At 36.4% G+C, this 17,293-nt stretch overlaps 1 protein-coding gene across 1 annotated transcript in view; it reads right to left on the bottom strand.

Annotated features, from left to right (window-relative positions):
* The window catches only part of LOC123875350 (hemicentin-1-like), a 293,979-nt gene that overhangs the window by 39,570 nt on the left and 237,116 nt on the right, over window positions 1–17,293 (bottom strand). The gene's annotated exons all lie outside the window — the stretch shown is intronic.

A 17,293-nucleotide genomic window follows, 5' to 3' on the forward strand; every position in this document is an offset into this window, starting at 1 on the left:
CAGTTTTGATGTTTATGCCATAGATACAAGCTGATGCACGCGACTTCATTCGCGTGAATATAGGCTTTTGAGGGTTTCGTACCTGAAAAGGAATAAAGGAACCCTTATAGGATCACTTTGTTAACTGTCTGTCAAGAAACCCATACTTAGGGTACTTCCCTTTGACCTAAAATCATAAAATTTGGCAGTTAGGTAGGTCTTATAGCACAAATAAAGGAAAAAAAAACCAAAAATCGTGAATTTGTGTTTACATCACAAAAAAATGACACAATTTCCTATAATGGTACGGAACCCTTCGTGAACGAATCTGACTCGCACATGGCTGGTTTTATTATTTTTTAACCCTAACCTATGATTATCGCATGGTTAAGGGCCAGTTTCACCACTTCCAGATAAACTTTATCCAAAGATTAAATTCGACGTTATGACAGTTTCTCTATTGGGAATCTCTCAAAATGTCTTTATCCGTTAGATAAAGTTTATCTGGAGGATGGGACGAAAAACGTAACCCTGTTAGCTGTCGCGAAGTCGGGTAAAAATTCAACTTTATTACAATCGGGTATCTTTATAACGAGAACAAGCATCTTTTAGCGTTCCATCTATGGCCACATCATCACTTTCCATCAGGTGAGATTGTGGTCAAGCGTGTGCCTATGATGAATAAAACAATTAAAAAAATACTTACTAGAAAATAGACCACGCTATCCAGTCAGTTCCATATTTGAAATTACAAGATCCACTAGGATAATGTGAAACAATTAAAAAAATACTTACTAGAAAATAGACCACGCTATCCAGTCAGTTCCATATTTGAAATTACAAGATCCACTAGGATAATGTGAAACAATTAAAAAAATACTTACTAGAAAATAGACCACGCTATCCAGTCAGTTCCATATTTGAAATTACAAGATCCACTAGGATAATGTGAAACAATTAAAAAAATACTTGCTAGAAAATAGACCACGCTATCCAGTCAGTTCCATATTTGAAATTACAAGATCCACAAGGATAATGTGAAACAATTAAAAAAATACTAACTAGAAGACCACGCTATCCAGTCAGTTCCATATTTGAAATTACAAGATCCACAAGGATAATGTGAAACAATTAAAAAAATACTAACTAGAAGACCACGCTATCCAGTCAGTTCCATATTTGAAATTACAAGATCCACAAGGATAATGTGAAACAATTAAAAAAATACTAACTAGAAGACCACGCTATCCAGTCAGTTCCATATTTGAAATTACAAGATCCACTAGGATAATGTGAAACAATTAAAAAAATACTTACTAGAAAATAGACCACGCTATCCAGTCAGTTCCATATTTGAATTTACAAGATCCACTTGTATAATGTGAACAGTCCATAAATCATTCCATTTTCCTCGGCAGTTGATTAAAAACAACAAAAGGAGGGGAAAAAATAATCCTAAAAGCAAAAACTTTTAAGAAGGCTTTATCGAGAGCGGCATTAATTTGGTTTGTGTTTACTTTTTACTTCTAGGGGATTACTCTAATCTTTAGAAATACAATTATGATGAGATTTATTATGCCTGCCTGAATTTTTTATCCTAATCGTACTTTGAAAAGGACGATAAAAGATGAGAAATAAAAACCATTTTGAATTTTTACTAAGTACATATACAAAGTGTAACCAGAAGGCTAGTAAAAACAAAGACAGGTTAGTACTGATGATAAGATACCACAAAAAACACGAAAAAAAAAAAAAAAAAACTGTATTTTAAAAATTTCACAAAAGGCTTCGGCCGTGGCTGGTTACCACCCCACTGGCAAAGCCGTGCCGCCAGGTGATTTAGCATTCCGGTACGACGCCGTTTAGAAACAAAATGGGTATGGGCTTAATAAAAACTGCCATACCCCTTCCAGGTTAGCTCGCTTGTATCTTAGACTGCAGCATTACATGCCACCAGGTGAGATTACAGTTAAGGACTAACTTGTATCTGAATTTTAAAAAAAAACCGGCCAAGTGCGAGTCAGACTCGCGCACTGAGGGTTCCGTACTCGAGGTTATTTTTCCAACATTTTGCACGATAAATCAAAAACTATTATACATACATAAAAATAAACAGGGAAAGCTCTTTCATATGATACCCCACTTGGTATAGTTATCTTACTTTGAAAATAAAAACATATTTTAATTATTTTTTTAATGATGTAACCACGAATTCGGGGTTTTCAGATTTATTCCTGTACTTGTGCTATAAGACCTACCTACCTGCCAAATTTCATGATTCTAGGTCAACGGGAAGTGCCCTATAGGTTTCTTGACAGACACGACAGACAGACAGACGACAAAGTGATCCTATAAGGGTTTCGTTTTTCCTTTTGAGGTAGGGAACCTTAATAAGTGGAGATTAAGCGATAAATTACCAGTAACAAGTCGTAGTTACGCCACCGTGTCGTGCCACCAATTTCAAAATGGCCACCAATTGAACAGCGTTCAAACGTGGCGGGACACGAAATGTCTTGTTACTTTCCTCTAAGGAGTTCAGTCACGGATGGTGTTATTGGAATTCCTTTAACCCACGAATATTGGATTTGGACATGCTAAGTTGTGGGGCTTTATGTTGAAGCTTCAATAAACTTAAGATTTCAAAACTATTACTGACAATATATTTTATAGATAAGTACAACTTATGAGATAAGAAAGTTGGTCATAATTTCGTCACATCCATGACAAAGGCGAGTCTGTCATTTTAATATATTTTCCCATGAACTTACCATCAGACCACGAGGCATCGTAAAGGAGTTGTACCTACCTACTCGTTTCAAATAATCACTGCTAACATTATGGGTAGCTCTTCCAGCTTCCCGATTTTCCTCACCAATGACAATATTGGGAACTTCGAAAATTCAAAAACCCGCTGTGCAAAATGATGGTTTTTTTAGTTCCAAGGGAGAGGTGGAGTTTTTTGTGGGTTGGGCGTTGATGAGTCAGTTCGTGAGTCACGACTTCTCTTTTTATATACTTACAGAGATTGTACAAATTACCTAAGCAAACCTTCTAACATGAAAAGTTCAAATCAGTTCATCATGCGAAAAATAAATGCGATAGTTTGAAATTCATATTCAAGAGTTATGAGTGGACGGTATCCATTCACTGTCATGATCAACCCATCGTTGTTTCACTACTGAGCACGGATTTTCTCTCAGAATGAGAAGGGTTTAGACCATAGTCCATCACGCTGGCCAAGAGCGTTGATTGGTTAGTATTTAAATTAGAGTTAAACAACTGTTATCCGAACTGCACTACGACTTAATTCTTCTGAAAAGTAGTGTGTATTCGAAAAATAGAAGCAATAGTTTGAATTTTATATTCAAGAGTTATCACGATCGTAGAATTTATAGTCTATTCCCGCGACACTCATTAAATTGATGCTTCTGTGGCGAGCGCGAACATCGGCTTTTATTGCGCCATATTTGTGACACTTTTATCAATTGATATTGCAAACTTTTCGGAATTGCTCCAATATTTAGTAGTATCTAGTCTAGTGCGTGATTATTGAATTGAAACTATATTTTTATTTCATTTAGTTTTTCAGATAGTGTTTCAGTTTAAATTATTAGCATAAATTATTTTTGCATTGGCAAGTCTAAATTTGAGTTTGGCGACGGCGAATATCTGCTTTTATTCCACCATATTTGTGACATTTTTATAAATTGATATTGCAAACTTTTCGGAATTGCTCCAATATTTAGTAGTATCTAGTGCGTGATTATTGAATTGAAACTATATTTTTATTTCATTTAGTTTTTCAGTTTAAATTATTAGCATAAATTATTTTTGCATTGGCAAGTCTAAAATTGAGTTTGGCGAACGCGAATATCCGCTTTTGTTCCGCCATATTTGTGACATTTTTATAAATTGATACTGCAAACTTTTCGGAATTGCTCCAATATTTAGTAGTAGCCTATCTAGTGCGTGAATATTGAATTGAAACTAGATTTTATTTAATTTAGTTGTGATTTTTTTAGTTTAACTTATTAAAGTGCTGGGATGATTAACTGAGCGAAGTCTTTAACTATACTTATGTAAAAAAAAAACATGTCAATCCGTTGCTCTGTTACGACGTGATTGAAGGATAAACCATCAAACAAACGCACTTTCGCATGGATAGTGATTTTTATGCCAAAAAATCAAGAGTTTTTATAAAACTTTTCGTAGAGACGAAGTAGGTAAGTAATAATATGAAAAAAATATGACACTCCGGTAACTCGTTACGTGGCTGAAGTTACGCGGGATAATTACAAAACTTGAGTGTGCTAGTTCGTCTAGAGTTTACCCAACTTTATGGTCATTGCGGAGTTTCTCATTCACGCCCGGCGCCCCTCTGGAGCTGTGTTGCCAGCGTAAATAGGCGGGGTGATTAAATACGTCACTCCTACTTTATTCCTATTTCGTTTATTTCATTTTTATATTAAGAACACCAAAAATAAACCAACTCAGTAATAAATTCAGTGTCAATTCAAAAGTACTTGTAAAAGTTAATTTGTATAAAAAATGTATCAATTCTATTTTATTTTATTCTAGATGGCTGATGCCTACTACTATTTTTTCTGGATAAAAAGTAGCCTACGTCACTCTTTAGCTCTTTAACTATACCCATGCAAGAAATCACGTCGATCCGTTGCTCCGTTACGACGTGATTGAAGGACAAACCAACAAAAAAAAAGATTCCGACGAATTGAGAACCTCCTCCTTTTTTGGAAGTCGGTTAATAAACACTTTCACATGGGTAGTAGTTTTTATCCCAAGAGTTCTTACGGCATTTTGACGGGGTGATTAAATACATTACTCTTACTTTATTCTTGTTTCAAAATTTAAAAAAAAAAACTTATCCACGCGGGCATTGTATTGTTTATTTAATTTATTAAATCTAGCCGAACACCATAACATATTATAAACAACTGTATTACTTGATAGAATTTTATTTTTAACTTATTTAAAAAAAATCAATAGTTTTCACCTTGACTTTCTGGCCTTTTCAACTTTTGCTCGTGAACAAAAAAGTTTTAATGAATAGGAGATGATTAAAACAACCTACATACCTGCCTACCGCGCTTTTAAATAACAGTGAGTAATTAATCCTAACTCATTATAAAAAATTACTCCTATGCAGACTAGGTAGATAAAAATCACCAAAACTAATTTGAAATCAAGTTCAAGATGACTGATCATTAATGACGACAAGCGGTGATGGTCGTTAAGAATAGCCTCTTATTCGGGGTGGTCTAGAATTAGATCCCGAAAACTCATCTCTAACTTTTCAGGTGTAGTTTTTCAGTTTTCATGGTTCCCCAACTCAAAAGGAATAAGGAACCCTTATACGATCACTTTGTTGTCTGTCTGTCCATCTGTTGGGTCTGTCAAGAAAACCTTAGAAATAGGGTACTTACCGTTGACCTCGAATTATGAAAATTGGTAGGTAGGTAGCACAAGTAAAGGTAAAGTCCGAAAACCTTGAATTTGTGGTTATATCACACGAAAAAAATTTGAATGTGTTCACGTAAAATTTTATTTACTAAATCGCATATAGATGGCGCAGTCCGTTATTATTACTTAGTAGTAGGTAATTCTACATAAAAGTGTTAGGTATATATATCTCGTACCATGGTACGGAATCCTTAGTGTGCGAATCCGACTCGCACTTTGACAGTTTTTTAATAAAAACTAATGCCATAGCGCATAATGCTTTTTGTAAGTGTACATTTCGTTTTTGGTTCAATTCGGCCCTTGAATATAGGGTTATTCAACGAATTCCTGAAAAGCTGGCAACGCATTCGGGTTCCTCTGGTGCTGCAAATGTTCATGGCACTTCATGGGCAGTGGCATCACAGGTAACCAGCCTACTCGTTTTCTCGCTATTTAATAGGTATAACAAGTGTAAATTAAAAATTTATAACACCCCCGACAAGTGAAGGTTACAGTAACTAGAAAAGACCGAAAAGACCTGATAACTTTCAAACGGCTGAACTGATTTTCTTGGACTATTCCGCGCCTACGATCTAAAGTATCTGAGTTTTCCAAAACATCATTTTCAAATAAATAATTATGTATCTAGGTAACGTCCATCTTGACAGCTTGACATTTGTCAATTGACATAATATTATGAACTATCTAACCTTCTTTTCTACAAGAAAACTAGAAAAGAGCTGATAACTCTTAAACGGCTGAACCAGTTTTTTTGGATTATAGCTAAGAACACTCTCGATCAAGCCAAGCCACCTTTCAAACAAAAAAAAGTAAATTAAAATCGGTTCATTCGTTTAGGCGCTACGATGCCACAGACAGATACACAGATACACAGATACACACGTCAAACTTATAACACCCCTCTTTTTGGGTTGGGGGTTAAAAAAGATAAGCTTGTACATAAAACATAACTTACCTGTGAGATCAGATCAAAATACACCTTTAAGAATTTGCGTAACTAATTGGTGCTTAAACAAGGATGTAATGGACATCCGGGTTCATGAAGTCATCACGCTGAGTCAGAAAGAACCAGCCAAGTGCGAGTCAGACTCGCACACTGAGGGTTCCGTACTCCGGTATTTTTTCCGACATTTTGCACGATAAATCAAAAAACTATTATACATAAAAATACATAAAAATCTGTTTAGAATGTACAGGTAAAACCCTTTCATATGATAAGCCACTTGGTGTAGTTATCTTACTTTGAAATTTGAAAATTCTAATTATTTGTTCAAGAACACTTAATTTTTTTTATTATGTAACCACTAATTCACAGTTTTCCGATTTTTCCCTTTTCTTATGCTATAAAATCTACCTACCTGCCTTCATGATTCTAGGTCAACGGGAAGTACCCTATAGGTTTTCTTAACAGAAACGCCAGACAGACAGACAACAAAGTGATCCTGTAAGGGTTCCGTTTTTCCTTTTCAAATTCAAATTCAAAATATTTTTATTCAATTAGACTTTTACAAGTACTTATGAATCGTCAAGAGCATCTACCACTGGTTCGGAATGCCTTTTTTGAGGTAGGGAGCTCTAAAAATAGATTATAACAATAAATTCAAGCTTACACAACTCAAATTGAAAACCTCATTCAGCTATTTACTGAAGACTACCGTTGAATATACAAGAGATGAAGTAATCCAATAACAGAGTAGGGAGAAGGCATTTGCGATGCAAAGGCTGTATTATTACAGCGACTTCCGCTCACAGATATTGTTCTTTAACAAATACAATTCTGTGTACAGGGATTCCTGATTCCGAACGCTATTTTTAACTTTGTAATAATATTGTATATCTACCTAGCCAGTGGCATGCAGGACTGCTAGCTAACATTTATTTAAAATCCCGGGTGCAAAACTACGCGGGGACAATGCCCTGCCCTGCGGCACATATCTACGCAACGTTCGTTGACCTCTAGCGTCAGTCAGATGATTTCATTTGCAATACATTGCGAACTTTAGAAATACAGATTTTTTATTTATTTTTTCGCGTTTTTGTGGTATGGTAAGAACTTGTAAAAGTCTAAATGAAAAAAATTATTTTGAATTTTGTATCTTATCAGTACTATCACCTGTCTCGGGTTTTCCTATCGTTCTAATAATATGTGTGTATGGTGCACACCATACACACTTGTGTGTTAAACACAGGGGCTTTCTCTATTCTCTATTACCTTAGAGCGAACGCTGGAACTCTGTTGTCTTTGACTAACACTAACAAAGAGGGTCACAAATTAAGATGGTCCAGCCATTGCGAAAGGTGCCATATAAAAAAGCATTGTAAAAGGGTCCGGACGACAATCGGACTTATCCGAAAGGTCGGCCATTGTGACGTAGACGTGTGACCACCCGTGGAGAAGGGATATTTATAGTCCGGACGATTCAATCTAAAGCCTGTTTGATTAGAAATTACAAACTTTTTAAACTGAAAAGCAGACAAATAATAATCTGTTATGTAAACAAAAAGGTTCTTGGAATGAAAATTTCATTTTGATATCAATTTTCGAATATATCCACATCTATCATCGACTTTATCATCAACGTCAACCAATAGATGTCCACTGCTGGACATAGGTCTCTTGTTGGGACTGGTCGGCGCCGCCTGAATCCAGCGGCTCCCTGCGATTCATCTAATGGATGATCTGTCCACCTATTTCTCCATATCTGTGCGAAAGTGTGTATGAAAGCTCTGTGTGGCTATCTGTAAACTTTTCACCTCTATCCGTTTGTCTAATTTTGACGAACTTCGGTACAGAGATGGGTAGCTTGTATCTCGGAGACGGGCATAAGAAATGCACAATTGATTTGTATACCACATAATGAGCAATAAAGCCTAAAATATAAATTGGCTTTGGTGATTGCGATTGGGGAAATTGCATTGTAATTAAAAAACTTAAATGCTCACTTACAAAAAGTCTTACTTACAAAATAATCACCACCCGCTTCACCGTATACGCGTTAGACTGATCTCATAATTGGACATTTCTAAGACGTCGAGGTTTATACCTTAACAATACCATAGTTTATATTTTTTTTCGTGTTTCCGGCGTCTATGTTTGGATTGTAATGGCTACTGTGGGTTTTTGTGTTTTTGGTTTATCAATTGTTGAATATTTGAAGGTTAATGGGATTTTTTATAGATTTATCCCGCTGGTTCGATCTTCACAAAGTTCTTTTTTTTATTGTTTGCACTTGACCACAGTCCACCAAGTATTATGACTTGTGGTTGTATAACTATTTATGCTGGTATTATATTACTAGTACTATCATGGGGAGGGGAACACTAGCATACATCACCTCATCCCACCATCGGCCCAGTAATCTATACTGAGTCCAGGATTCATGAAGGAATTTAGTTTAGGCCATAATTCTTATATTGCTAGTAGGTATGATATTAACCTGCCCTGATAGCCTAGTGGTTAAGACCTCCACTTCCCGAACGCGGGGTCGGGGAATTCGATCCTTGGTGCACCTCTAATTTTTCGGAATTAAAATATCAGTGACGTTAACAGTGAAGGAAAAATTGTAAGTGGACCTGTAAGCATGAGAGTTCATCATAATATAGAAGTAGGTATAAGCGACTAAGAGCCGATTTTTCGATCGTCAAATAACCCTTGATTAATTAAAAATGCAAGATAATGCATGATATTTTATTGAAAAGAGCAACCGCCGAGTTTCTTGCTGGTTCTTCTCGGTAGGAACGGCATTCCGAACCAGTGGTAAATTATTTGAAGATTCAAAAGCTCTTGTAAAAGTCTATTTGAATAAAAATCTATTATATTCTACTGTTTCTCAGAAATCTGAATACGCCTGAACAAATAAAATTTATATTGAACAAAAAAATAACAGGTAGAGACTGTCAATCAGAACGATGAGATTTCATATTTTCAGTTTAAAATTTAACGCGAGCTATATAACCCTTTGACTCGTACAATCAAAATCTCATAAAATGAAAAAGGCATTCCGAAATGTCTGAACGGATATTTCTGTATTGCGTCATGTCATGATTTTCGAAAATTTTAATTCATCGATGCCGATGCAATATCGCGCGTCGAGAGATGTGAGATTCTACCGGCACAAAGGGCAAAATGGATGCTGCAATCGTTGATACAAGAACCCCAAAGATACTCTTGAAAAATATTGCATAAAAACAATGAAACCGTAAAAAAAATCATATAAAAGACGTTCGGGTATTTTGTATGATTTTTTTTGCGGTGATTTATGTGCTGGAATGAAGAACCTCAGACCGGAAGATGCAGTATTGGAAGACTCCCACTTGGTGAACCGACGACATCAAACGAATCGCATGGAGCCTCTGGAGTCTGGATGTAGGTGGTGGCGCAAGACCATTTGTGGAAATCTCTACAAGAGCCCTATACCCAATTGTGGATGTCTATCGATTGAAGATGATGATGATGATGAATAATAATACCTACAAGTGACGATTCAGTCGAAAAAGCTCTAAATAATCTATGACAAACAAACCAAACTATATATTTTTTTTTATTCACTATAGGTAAGCGCTTGACCACAATCACACTTGATGGAAAGTGATGATGTGGTCTAAGATGGGACGCGTTTACTTAGAAGGTGCCTATTCACTCTTGTTTTAAAGATACCCGGATTGTAATTGGTAGGAAACACAGATCGCGGAAGAGTATTACAAACCTTAGCCATGCGTATGAGGAATGAAGACGCAAAACGTTTCGTGCGTCCGATATATCTCCGGTGTAGTATATCAATGGCCGGGACGCAATACGATCTAGTTCTTCGGTTCGGGGAAAAATTGGAAACATAACTTTCGTTATACGGGTCGCAGGTGGTACACGACCTATTAAAATACGGGGGTTGTCTGTCAAACTGAAACACGCCTTCGGGTCGCGGGATCTAGGTCTTAATAATAAAGTGATTTGAGACTGGATAGACATTCAGGGCGGTGTGGATCTGGGCAAACATAGAAGTCATTGGATCTGGGTTATAATAATAAAGCAATATTTTAAGTCTTGCGGTGATATCTTAGTTGTTAAAACGCTGGCCTCCTTGTCGGGTACTTCGGGGTTCGATCCCGGGCACGCACCTCTAACTTTATGGAGTTATGTACGTTTTAAGCCATAACTCCGAAACTTGCTTTGCTAAGGAAAACGTGAGAAAATCTGCATGCCTGAGAGTTCTCCATAATGTTCTAAAGGTGTGTGAAGTCAGTCAATCCATACTTGGCCAGTGTGGTGAATTTTGGCCTCACCCTTTTCAATCTAAGAGGAGACCTGTGCTCAGTATTGGGCCGTTGAAGAATTGATTATGATGATGACGACTGCTACACAAGATGATATTTTTATTATACACTGGCACACTTTATATAGGTAAGTATTTAATAATTGTATGTTAATTTTTGCCCAGAAGTTGCCTCAAATAGACCTTTTTATAATTCTTTTTTATTTTTATTAATATTCCGTCATATTGAATTTATAAATTTCATATTAATTTATTTTAAAATATCAAGGGCAGTATATCATTAGGTATGTCTATGATAACATGCAGTTAACCGACTTCAAAAAGGAGGTTGAAATTCTGGACATATTCTTATTTTTTTTTTTGTCAAAAATGGTTCTTCCGGTGATATTTTATATTGGACCCTTCCTTTCAGACTCTATGGCTCTAATAATAAGGTATACAAGAGTGAATAGGCACCTTCTAGGTAAACGCGTCCCATCTTAGACCACATCATCACTTTCCATCAGGTGTGATTGTGGTCAAGCGCTTACCTATAGTGAATAAAAAAAAAACTAAAACTTTTAAACAAAATGGATGTTGTTATATAACAAATTATATCTATTTAAAGGCTCCAAATCAAGTTACTAATTAGACGGATAGTATCAAGATTTCTACCCACGTTCCCATAGTTCATTACTTAAATTTCCAAAGCTCATTTATTAATCACAAATAAGCTGAAATTTTCCAAGCTTAAAGTCCTTTAATACGTGCCACAGCCACACTACTGCGGGAATAGTAACCAGGCATAAAGTTGCAATTAATGGCTACTAATACTAATGATCGCATCGCGCCCACAACGCAACTATGACGCGGCAGTTTTTTTTTTTTTTAAATTCAGATACAAGTCAGCGTTCGACTGCAATCTCACCTGGTAAGTGATGATGCAGTCTAAGATAGAAAAGCGGGCTAACCTGGAAGGGGTATGACAGTTTTCATCAAACCCACACACCTTTGGTTTCTACAAACGCTAAATTGCTTGGCGACACGGCTTTTGCCGGTAGGGTGGTAACTAGCCACGGTCGAAGCCACCAGGAACTCAGGAAGTATCAGGCTTACAGGTTTCCTCATGATGTTTTCCTTCATCATTAAAGCAAGGAGATATTTAATTGCATAATATGCATAATAGTTTAAGAATGTGGTCCGTCTGAATGAACACGTATTATAGTAATCGATCTAGTTTCATATCGGTCGCCCACTCGCGTCATTATACATGTTTTATCGAGTCGCTGATATAAAGGTTTTGGCATCCAATATCTTTGGGGTGCGTGTAAGTTTTGAACGAATAGCGATCAACTTTAAGCCTACGATGATAGATTTCGAGAGGAGAAAACCAGTATTAAGGTTACACGTATTCTAACTGTAGACTACAACTAAACCAAACGCGTAAGCATACTGTAACCAAAGGAGTATGGGTTATATTATGGTATACTAGCCGATGCCCGCGACTTCGCCCGCGTGGATTTAGGTTTTTCGAAATCCCGTGGGAACTCTTTGATTTTCCGGGATAAAAAGTAGCCTATGTGCTAATCCAGGATATTATCTATCTCCAATCCAAATTTCAGCCAAATCCGTCCAGTAGTTTTTGCGTGAAGGAGTAACAAACATACACACACACACACACACACACACACACACACACACACACACACACACACACACACACACACACACACACACACACACATACAAACTTTCGCCTTTATAATATTAGTGTGATGGAAACTGCAACGTAGTATGGAACTGCCCTTCCAGGATAGCCCACTGCCCTTTTAGGTTAGTTTTGGCTGCATCTTTACTTCTCATCTACACATCTCACCACCAGGTGAGATTGCAGTCAAGGGCTAACTTGTATCTGAATTTAAAAAAAAACTCTCTGAGTGACTATTAAATAGATGTAAAAGTGAATGTTTTAACTAGGTACTTTTTAGGGTTCCAAAACCAAAGGGTGCCAATAGGATCCTATTATTGAGCTCCCGCTGGTCGTAAGTCTGTCTGTCAGCGGGCTGTATCTCATGAACTGTAATAGCGTTAGTACCGTAAGTAGAGAATTTAAGTTTTCACAAAATGTGTAGGAATTTCTATTGCCGCTAGAACAACATGCAGTAATAAAAAAAAGGTGGCATGTTCCAAACGTACGCCATGCAAAATAAAAAAAAATAACATTAGGTACGTAGTGTTATATGTTTTACAATGGTACGGAACTCTTCGTGTGCGAATCTACAACGCACTTGATCGGTTTATTAGGTATTAAATATCATACCACTGACTAGGCATAGCTATCAAAATCTAAATTTATTTTCTTATTTTTTTTCAACTCGTCTAGTTATTTTATTTATGACCTCAGTTTAGCTATTTCATTATCTAATCACTTTAACTTGAGCAAACGACGTCCTCTTAATATATAGCCGTGAATAAATTAAAACTTATCTTATTAACCGGCCTCGCCGACACTTTGACGTACCTTGTTTATTACTTTATCTAATGGTTTAGTACAAAAAGCAATGCGGCCGCTCCCTTTGAAAGCCATAGGCCACAGGGTATACATAACGTTCCCCTCTATCGAAAATATCGGACCACGGGGTCAAAAGAACCGGTCAAATGAGCGACTCGCTTTCATTTTCGGGTTCGATAGATCCAAAACTCTACAAGATTATACACTTTTTTTAATATATACAGGGTGGTCAAAAAGTCGTGGATTAAACGAAATAGGGAGATAGAGGAGGTCATTTCTAGCAAAAAAAAATTCTACAGCATGGCCATATTTAAATTGCCCTAAGAGTTATGAATATTTTTGGGTTTTTTGACAAAATACCAGATTCTCTTACAATTAGACCAATTTAAAAAAAAATGAGATAAAAAACAATAAAACAAACGATGCTGTGTCATTACTAGATAATGTATCAGCACTACAAACCTTCTATTGAGGCTCTGGCTACCAAATTACAAGAGCAATTAATTTTTTTCCAAAACTTTTAAAGCGTTACCAAAAATTAAATGTCACTTTAAAAGCGCACTGTGAAAAAAAAATGTACTACGGTAAAGTGACCCTGTATCAGAAAAATTTGCTGATTTAATGCCAATTTAAATGAGGTATAACACATTATTCTTTGTTTCGTAATTCTGGTATTATAATCGTTTTTTCATATCAAGGTGCAAATTTCAGTAGATTAGTTTACTTCAAAATAATTTTGAAGATTATCATGCTGCTAGTTAAACTGCTAGTTTTTTGTACGTTGGAATGCTAGAAACATCAATATGCTTGTCATACTTAAAATTTGTGAAAAGAACAGAAACTCTTCACTACCACCACTTGCCAGAACTACCCAGAACGCCCGTCTTGCAAGTAGTTCATCTTTTCTAGAAAACAAAAGGATAAAGAAACTATGCCTCTCGTTCACACTAATCATCCTTTCTATTTGCATTGTTGGAATAAGGAAGGATGTGAAAGAGAGGCATAGTTTTTTATCCTTTTATTTTCTAGAAAAGAGGGCGTTCTGGGTAGTTCTGATACGTGGTGGTAGTGAAGAGTTTCTGTTCTTTTCACAAATTTTAAGTGCGATAAGCACAGTGATGTTTCTAGCATTCCAACGTACAAAAAACTAGCAGTTTAACTAGCAGCATGATAATCTTCAAAATTATTTTGAATTAAACTAATCTACTGAAAGCACCTTGATATGAAAAAACGATTATAATACCAGAATTACGAAACAAAGAATAATGTGTTATACCTCATTTAAATTGGCATTAAATCAGCAAGTTTTTCTGATACAGGGTCACTTTACCGTAGTACATTTTTTTTTCACAGTGCGCTTTTAAAGTGACATTTAATTTTTGGTAACGCTTTAAAAGTTTTGGAAAAAAATTAATTGCTCTTGTAATTTGGTAGCCAGAGCCTCAATAGAAAGTTTGTAGTGCTGATACATTATCTAGTAATGACACAGCATCGTTTGTTTTATTGTTTTTTATCTCATTTTTTTTTAATTGGTCTAATTCTAAGAAAATCTGGTATTTTGTTAAAAAACCCAAAAATATTCATAACTCTTAGGGCAATTTAAATATGGCCATGCTGTAGAATTTTTTTTTGCTAGAAATGACCTCCTCTATCTCCCTATTTCATTTGATCCACGACTTTTTGACCACCCTGTATAGCGGCCATTGTGAAATTTTTCCTACTTCTGCCTGGAAGATGCCTAATTACTCATATTTTGTAATTACCAATACTACAGCTAACGGAGAAAACGGAAGACGGACGGGCATTCCATATTCTAGGACTTCGTATAAGAAACGAGAAAGCCAACCGCTTCGTAGGGAGTCCTTGGAATTTCGACCATCCAATCTAGTTGGACACTCCTGCGGGGTGGTTCACAAACTCAGTGTCTAACACTGAATTTTAGCCACCGAGCTCATTTTTTAATTCATTGAAGGTTTTTTACGAAAAAATATTTTATTATCACCCAGTGAAGCAGCAATGTAGAACCTCGGTGGCTATCATTCGGTGTTAGACACTGAGTAAGTGAATCACCCCGCTGGTCTCCTAGAACCTGCTGTTAGAGTGAACTAGAGTGAGGGAACTCTCGGTTTGATCCTGAAGCAACGATATGTCAAATATTAGGCTATGAGTAACGTGAAATCAAAGAAAAACAGGCGATTCATAGGCTACCTAGCTTGTCAGTGACGTCAAAGCCTCTACATTTTGCCGCTGTGCTCTTGTAAATTAGACCAACGCCCAAGACTAACGCCTGTCAATGTACAAGAAGAATAGCTTTATATAAATTCTCGATGCAATTAATTTCTGTTATATCAGGGGTATCGGAGTTTAATTAACCTTTGACTCTTTGATCGGGTTACTTCGAGCGTTCGATCCCTATGTACCTAGTTATTAATTTGTTTGTAGTGGTTTAAGTAAAATTGTTCGAATTCTCAAAACTCAAAATAAGTCCTTTATTAAATCAAATACTAATTTGCCAACAATTTGGCCGATTAACAGGGCTCTCTCCGTCACTCGCTTCACACAATCGTAGTTCCAATTTCATTTGAATATTAAGCAACCAAAGTCCATTAAATTTTGCAGACATATTCTAGAAACTAATATGTGTGTCTGTGGTGTTTTAGATTTTTCTAAAAATATGTGGTTTTAAAATTACAGGGGCTCACAGATTTGTATGTAAATTTTTAAGACCGCGTAACTTTGAAACCGAATATTTTAACAGAAATCTGGAAAACCACAGACATAGATATTAGTTTCTAGAATATGTCTGCAAAATTTCCTGGACTTTGGTTGCTTAATATTCAAATGAAATTGGAACTACGTTTGTATGAAGCGAGTGACGGAGAGACCCCTCTTAATGGTTTGTTTAATTAAGTCTGTCCCGGAGAGAAAGGTGACTCATGCTCATAATATATCTACGGAGAGAAGTTAGTATAGAGTTTTCTCTGTTGCGTAATCCCATACAAATGAGAAAGACAAAAACCCAAGTAACCATTATGAGTGGCTACCAATCTCGCAAACACACCCATGTTTTCCGTTCTTACTCTATTAAAATAGAATGTATTCAAGTAAACTTTTACAAGTGCTTTTGAATCGTCAAAATAATTTGTCACTGATTCGGAATGCCGTTCCTACCGAGAAGAACCAGCGAGAAACTCGGCGGTTGAAAAGAAAGATAATAACTTTCTCTATCAAAAAACATTCGAAATTCAATTCGAAGACATACGTTCGTTTTGACTCAAAACGCCCACAGAGTTTTTTGTCTTCGTTGTTTGTATGGGATTAAGTAACAGGGAGAGCCGTATGCTAACTTCTCTCCGTGGATAGAGTATAGTAACGGACTATTGATTGATCATGATGATGAGAAGGACGTGAGCAAATAAGCAAATTACCCAATTTATAAACCCATTAGAAGCTCTAGAATTAAACTAGCTTGAATTTCTACAAGCTTGCAACTAATATTGTTGTAATTTGTAGCACAATTCGATACGTCTAAAGGCATTGATTTCCTGGAACTGCGGATTAATCAGTAATTAGGGTGCGCTGGAACTTGAAAGGCATTAGAATACGGTCGGCGGAGATTCGGAACCAAGTAAGTGACATAAATCATGATTTTTTATATTACCTACCTGGAAAATAAAAGTGAGAGCGATCATCTGATGTAGAGTAATTACTGCCATTCATGATAGCCTAGTGGCTAAAACGTCCGCCCACTGTTCGGAAGATCAGGGGCTTAATCCCAGACGCGCACTTCTAACTTTTTGGATTATGTGCGTTTTAAGTAATTAAATATCACTTGCTTTAACGGTGAAGGAAAACATCGTGAGGAAACTTGCATACCTGAGAGTTAATGATCTCAGACGTGTGTGAAGTCTGCCAATCCGTACTTGACCAGCGTGGCTGACTATGGCCAAGCTCTTTTCATTTTGAGAGCAGACCCGTGTTCAGTGGTGTGCCGGCGATGATGATGAGGAATAGATTGTTACGGCTATATTCACGTATTTACTTATTGTAACATTGAGTTCTTGAGTTCTTG

The sequence above is a fragment of the Maniola jurtina genome, chromosome 19 (genome assembly GCF_905333055.1).
Source record: "Maniola jurtina chromosome 19, ilManJurt1.1, whole genome shotgun sequence".
Lineage (NCBI taxonomy): Eukaryota > Metazoa > Arthropoda > Insecta > Lepidoptera > Nymphalidae > Maniola > Maniola jurtina.